At 62.6% G+C, this 6,022-nt stretch overlaps 1 non-coding gene across 1 annotated transcript; it reads left to right on the top strand.

Annotated features, from left to right (window-relative positions):
* The first annotated feature begins 3,530 nt into the window (after positions 1-3,530).
* LOC131860803 (5S ribosomal RNA) lies at positions 3,531-3,649 on the top strand. Its single transcript, XR_009359896.1, has one exon. It is a non-coding gene; the product is annotated as a 5S ribosomal RNA (ribosomal RNA).
* Positions 3,650-6,022: the final 2,373 nt, after the last annotated feature.

Below are 6,022 nucleotides of genomic sequence, written 5' to 3'. Positions count from 1 at the left end.
TGCGCACCCGGGGCAAACCGGGCTCCGACTTCGTGCACGCCGCACCTTGGAGCACACTTCGGAGCGCTCCTTGGTGCGCACCATGGTGCCCACCAGGCCGCGCAACCCAGCCAAGGTGTGCGCACCAAGGTGCACGCGAGGTGCGCACCCGGGGCAAACCGGGGTCCGACTTCGTGCACGCCGCACCTTGGAGCACACATCGGGGCGCTCCCGGGTTCGCACCGGCGTTGCGCACCGTGGTGGGCACCTCGGAGCACACCAAGGTGGGCAGCGAGGTGCGCACCTTTGATGCGATGCCTTCACTAATTTCCATAAAAGGCAAAAAAAAAACGAGATTTTAAAATTTCCGTTTTGAAAGATAGTGAGAAAAAGGGAATGCTGGTGCCATCTTGAGCCCGCCCTGGTGCGCAGCCCAGCCAAGGTTTGCGCACCAAGGTGCCCACCCTGGCGAAGGTGCGCGCCCGGGCAATTAACCCAACTTCCAACTTCGCGCGCGCCAGGGTGGGAGCGCACCCAACAACCGGGCCTGGGAAGAGCCAATGCGAGAAACCCCACCAAACTCTCTGACAAAAAAAGAGGGGGCGCTCCAGTAACCCCGCTTCGGAGCGCACCCTGGGCAAACCCAGCCAAGGTGCCCACCCCGGCCAAGGTGCAGGCGAGGTGCGCACCCGGGGCAAACCGGGCTCCGACAACGTGCACGCCGCACCTTGGAGCACACTTCGTAGCGCTCCCGGGTGCGCACCTCAGAGCACACCAAGGTGGGCAGCGAGGTGCGCACCTTTGATGCGCTGCCTTCACTAATTTCCAGAAAAGGCAAAAAAAAAAGGAGATTTTAAAATTTCCGTTTTGAAAGATAGTGAAAAAAACGGAACGCGCGTGCCATCTTGAGCCCGCCCTGGTGCGCAGCCCAGGTAAGGTGCCACCCTGGCAAAGGTGCGCACCCGGGCAATTAACCCTACTTCCGACTTCGTGCGCGCCAGGGTGGCAACCGGGCCTCGGAAGAGCCAATGCGAGAAACCCCACCAAACGCTCCGACAAAAAAAGAGGCGGCGCTCCAATAACCCCGCTTCGGAGCGCAGCCGGGGCAAACCAAGCCAAGGTGCCCACCCCGACGAAGGTGCACGCGAGGTGCGCACCCGGGGCAAACCGGGCTCCGACAACGTGCACGCAGCACCTTGGAGCACACTTCGAAGCACTCCCGGGTGCCCACCGGCGTTGCGCACCGTGGTGGGCAGCGAGGTGCGCACCTTTGATGCGCTGCCTTCACTAATTTCCAGAAAAAGGCAAAAAAAAATGAGATTTTAAAATTTCCGTTTTGAAAGATAGTGAAAAAAAAGGAACGCGGGTGCCATCTTGAGCCCGCCCTGGTGCGCAGCCCAGGCAAGGCATGCGCACCAAGGTGCCCACCCGAGGTGCACACCCGGGGCAAACCGGGCTCCGACTTCGTGCAGGCCGCACCTTGGAGCACACTTCGGAGCGCTCCTTGGTGCGCACCATGGTGCCCACCAGGGCGCACCCGAGGCAAACCGGGCTCCGACTTCGTGCACGCCGCACCTTGGAGCACACATCGGAGCGCTCCCAGGTTCGCACCAGCGTTGCGCACCTTTGATGCGCTGCCTTCACTAATTTCCAGAAAAGGCAAAAAAAAACGATATTTTAAAATTTCCGTTCTGAAAGATAGTGAAAAAAACGGAACGCGGGTGCCATCTTGAGCCCTTCCTGATGCGCAGCCCAGGCAAGTTGTGCGCACCAAGGTGCCCACCCTGGCGGAGGTGCGCGCCCGGGGCAAACCGGGCTCCGACTTCGTGCACTGCATGGTGCCCACCAAGGCGCGCAACCCAGCCAAGGTGCCCACCGCAGCGAAGGTGCACGCGAGGTGCGCACCCGAGGTGCACACCCGGGGCAAACCGGGCTCCGACTTCGTGCACGCCGCACCTTGGAGCACACTTCAGAGCGCTCCTTGGTACGCACCAGGGCGCGCAACCCAGCCAAGGTGCTCACCCCGGCGAAGGTGCACGCGAGGTGCGCACCCGGGGCAAACCGGGCTCGGACTTCGTGCACGCCGCACCTTGGAGCACACATCGGAGCGCTCCCGGGTTCGCACCAGCATTGCGCACCTTTGATGCGCTGCCTTCACTAATTTCCAGAAAAGGCAAAAAAAAGAAAAAAATGAGATTTTAAAATTTCCGTTTTGAAAGATAGTGAAAAAAACGGAACGCGGGTGCCATCTTGAGCCCGCCCTGGTGTGCAGCCCAGGCAAGTTGTGCGCACCAAGGCACCCACCCTGGCCAAGGTGGGTCACGGGGTGGGTCCTAGGGTGGGTAACGGGGTGGGTACTAAGGTGCGTGCCAAGGTGGGTCATAGGGTGGGTGCCAAGGTGGGCACCAGGGTGGGTGTGCACCAACCCTAGCCAGGGTAGGTCACGGGGTGGTTGTCGGGGTGGGCGTCAAGGAGCCAAGGTGGGTGGCAAGTAGCCAAGTTGCGTGCCAAGGTGGGTGTCGGGGTGGGTGCCAAGGATCCAAGGTGGGTGCCAAGGAACCAAGGTGGGTGTCTGGGTGGGTGCCGAGGTGGGAGCCAGGGTGGGTCCCAAGGTGAGTGCAAAGGTGGGTGCCAGGGTCAAGGTGAGTGCCAATGTGGGTTCCAAGGTGCCAGGGTCAGGGTGAGTGCCAATGTGGGTTCAAAGGTGCTAAGTTGGGTGCGAGGTTGGGTGCGAGGGTGGGTGGGTGCCAAGGTGTGCTAGGTGGAAGCCCGGGTGGGTCGGCATCCCATGGGTGTCGAGTTGGGTGCCTGATGGGTGCTTCTTGTCAAGTTTTAGTCGTCGGGACTCATTTCGAGCCTTAGAGGTCGTTTCTTGTCCGGTTGCCCTGTCTTCGACCTGGGAACCCAATTTTGGTCCTCGGGTCCCATTTTTTTTTGTCTCGCATCCCACTTTTGGCCTGTGGCCTTTTCGGGGTCGATTCTCGTTTTGGGCATCAGAGCATGTTTCTTCTCCTAAAACCCAATATTTGTTTATTAAGTCTCGGAACACATTTTTGTTCTCGTGGACCCATCATGGGTCTTGGAACGCATTTGTGGTCCTTGGGTCCCATTTTGCATCCCGAAACTTGTGTTTTGGTGCTTGATCCCTATTTTGGGTGCCCACCTTGCACCAAGTGCGCACCCGGGGCAAACCGAGCGCCTTGGTGCACCGGGGCAAGATCGAGCGTGCACCCGAGGCGCCCCGAACATGCACCAAGGTGCACTCGGCCCACATGTGAGCGCAGGTCGTTGCGCCCGAGGTGGTGTGTGGGCACCGCGTTGCAGACGGGACACTGCACGCACACGACGCCCCCTCCAGGTGCACGCACGTAGGCCGGGCCGGGTGCACACCCGACGCCCTAGCAAGGTGCGCGCACCCGGGCAGGGCTCACACTTGGCGAACGGGGCGCACTTCGCGAGGGAGGGTGTGCACCTCGACGGGGGTGGGTGGCCGGGGTGGATTCGCACGTGGGTCGCGGTTTGCTAAGTACACACTGCGACAAGCTCATAACGGGTGCGATCATACCAGCGTTAGTGCACCGGATCCCATCAGAACTCCGCAGTTAAGCGCGCTTGGGCCGGAGTAGTACTGGGATGGGTGACCTCCCGGGAAGTCCCGGTGTTGCACCCTTTTTTAGTTTTTCGCCGGGCGTCGCAATGCTATTTGAATAAACCTTTTGCCCGTTTGCGTTCTCGTCGGGGCCGGGCCGGGCCGGGGTGCGCTGCCCGCACTACCGCGCGCGCGGGGGGCGACACCGAGCGCGCACCCGAGGCGCCCCGAGCACACAGGCCACGGTGCAACCCGGGCGTTGTGCGCGCACCCCGGTGCGCCCGAGGTGCTGCGCGCGCACCCAGGTGAAATCGGTGTGCACCTCGGCCAGTGCGCGCTCGGTCGAGTCGCGCACGTTGGCCAAGGTGCACGGTGATGTTTCTTACTCTAAGGTTCCGCACCAGACGCCCGGGACAGGTGAGCGAAGCTGGGCGGGGCCGGGTGCGCGGCCGGGGCAGGTGCACGCAGCTGGAGAGAGCTTTGGAGCACACTTCGGAGCGCACCAATGATGCGCTCCATTCAAAAGTTTCCTGAAAAGGCAAAAAAAGTTGAGATTATAGAATTTCCCACTTGAGAGATTGTAAAAAAAAAAAATTTAAAATGAAGGAAACGCGGGTGCCAAGGTGTGCGCAGCCCAGCCAAGGTGTGCGCACCAAGGCGCCCACCCTGGCGAAGGTGCACGCAAGGTGCGCACCCGAGGCAAACCGGACAATTAACCCAACTTTCGACTTCGCGCGCACCTTGGAGCGCACTTCGGAGCGCTCCTTGGTGCGCACCAATCTTGGGCACCTCGGAGTGCACCATGGCGCCCACCAAGGTGCGCACCCGGGGCAAACCGAGCTCCGACTTCGTGCGCACCTTGGAGCGCACGAAAGGTGCGCACCATGGCGCCCACCAAGGTGCGCAGCCCAGCCAAGGCGTGCGCATCAAGGTGCGCACCCTGGCGAAGGTGCGCACCCGGGGCAAACCGAGCTCCGACTTCGTGCGCACCTTGGAGCGCATAAAAGGTGCGCAACCCAGCCAAGGTGTGCGCACCCCGGTCAAACCGAGCTCCGAATCGTGCGCACCAGAGGTGCACGCCATCGTGCGCACCTTGGAGCACACTTCGGAGCCCTCCTTGGTGCGCGCCGATGTTGCGCACCTCGGAGCGCACCCGGGGAAAACAATGCAATTAACCCGACTTTCGACTTCGTGGGCACCTCGGAGCGCTCTCGGGTTCGCACCTCGGAGCACACCGAGGTGCGCACCTTTGATGCGCTGCCTTCACCAATTTCCAGAAAAGGCAAGAAAACATTGAGAAGGTGTGCGCACCGAGGTGCCCACCCTGGCGAAGGTGCACGCGAGGTGCGCACCCGGGGCAAACCGGGCTCCGACTTCGTGCACGCCGCACCTTGGAGCACACTTCGGAGCGCTCCTTGGTGCGCACCAGGGCGCGCAACCCAGCCGAGGTGCCCACCCCGGCGAAGGTGCACGCGAGGTGCGCACCCGGGGCAAACCGGGCTCCGACTTCGTGCACGCCATGGTGCCCACCGCGGCGAAGGTGCACGCGAGGTGCGCACCCGGGGCAAACCGGGCTCCGACTTCGTGCACGCCGCACCTTGGAGCACACTTCGGAGCGCTCCTTGGTGCGCACCATGGTGCCCACCAGGGCGCGCAACCCCGCCGAAGGTGCACGCGAGGTGCGCACCCGGGGCAAACCGGGCTCCGACTTCGTGCACGCCGCACCTTGGAGCACACTTCGGAGCGCTCCTTGGTGCGCACCATGGTGCCCACCAGGGCGCGCAACCCCGCCGAAGGTGCACGCGAGGTGCGCACCCGGGGCAAACCGGGCTCCGACTTCGTGCACGCCATGGTGCGCACCGCGGCGAAGGTGCGCACCCGGGGCAAACCGGGCTCCGACTTCGTGCACGCCGCACCTTGGAGCACACTTCGGAGCGCTCCTTGGTGCGCACCAGGGCGCGCAACCCAGCCGAGGTGCCCACCCCGGCGAAGGTGCACGCGAGGTGCGTACCCGGGGCAAACCGGGCTCCGACTTCGTGCACGCCGCACCTTGGAGCACACTTCGGAGCGCTCCTTGGTGCGCACCATGGTGCCCACCAGGCCGCGCAACCCAGCCAAGGTGTGCGCACCAAGGTGCACGCGAGGTGCGCACCCGGGGCAAACCGGGGTCCGACTTCGTGCACGCCGCACCTTGGAGCACACATCGGGGCGCTCCCGGGTTCGCACCGGCGTTGCGCACCGTGGTGGGCACCTCGGAGCACACCAAGGTGGGCAGCGAGGTGCGCACCTTTGATGCGATGCCTTCACTAATTTCCATAAAAGGCAAAAAAAAAACGAGATTTTAAAATTTCCGTTTTGAAAGATAGTGAGAAAAAGGGAATGCTGGTGCCATCTTGAGCCCGCCCTGGTGCGCAGCCCAGCCAAGGTGTGCGCACCAAGGTGCCCACCCTGGCG

The sequence above is a fragment of the Cryptomeria japonica genome, unplaced genomic scaffold (genome assembly GCF_030272615.1).
Source record: "Cryptomeria japonica unplaced genomic scaffold, Sugi_1.0 HiC_scaffold_15, whole genome shotgun sequence".
NCBI classification, from domain to species: domain Eukaryota; kingdom Viridiplantae; phylum Streptophyta; class Pinopsida; order Cupressales; family Cupressaceae; genus Cryptomeria; species Cryptomeria japonica.
The sequence above is the reverse complement of the archived record's forward strand: the minus strand, read 5'-3'. Positions and strand labels throughout refer to the sequence as shown.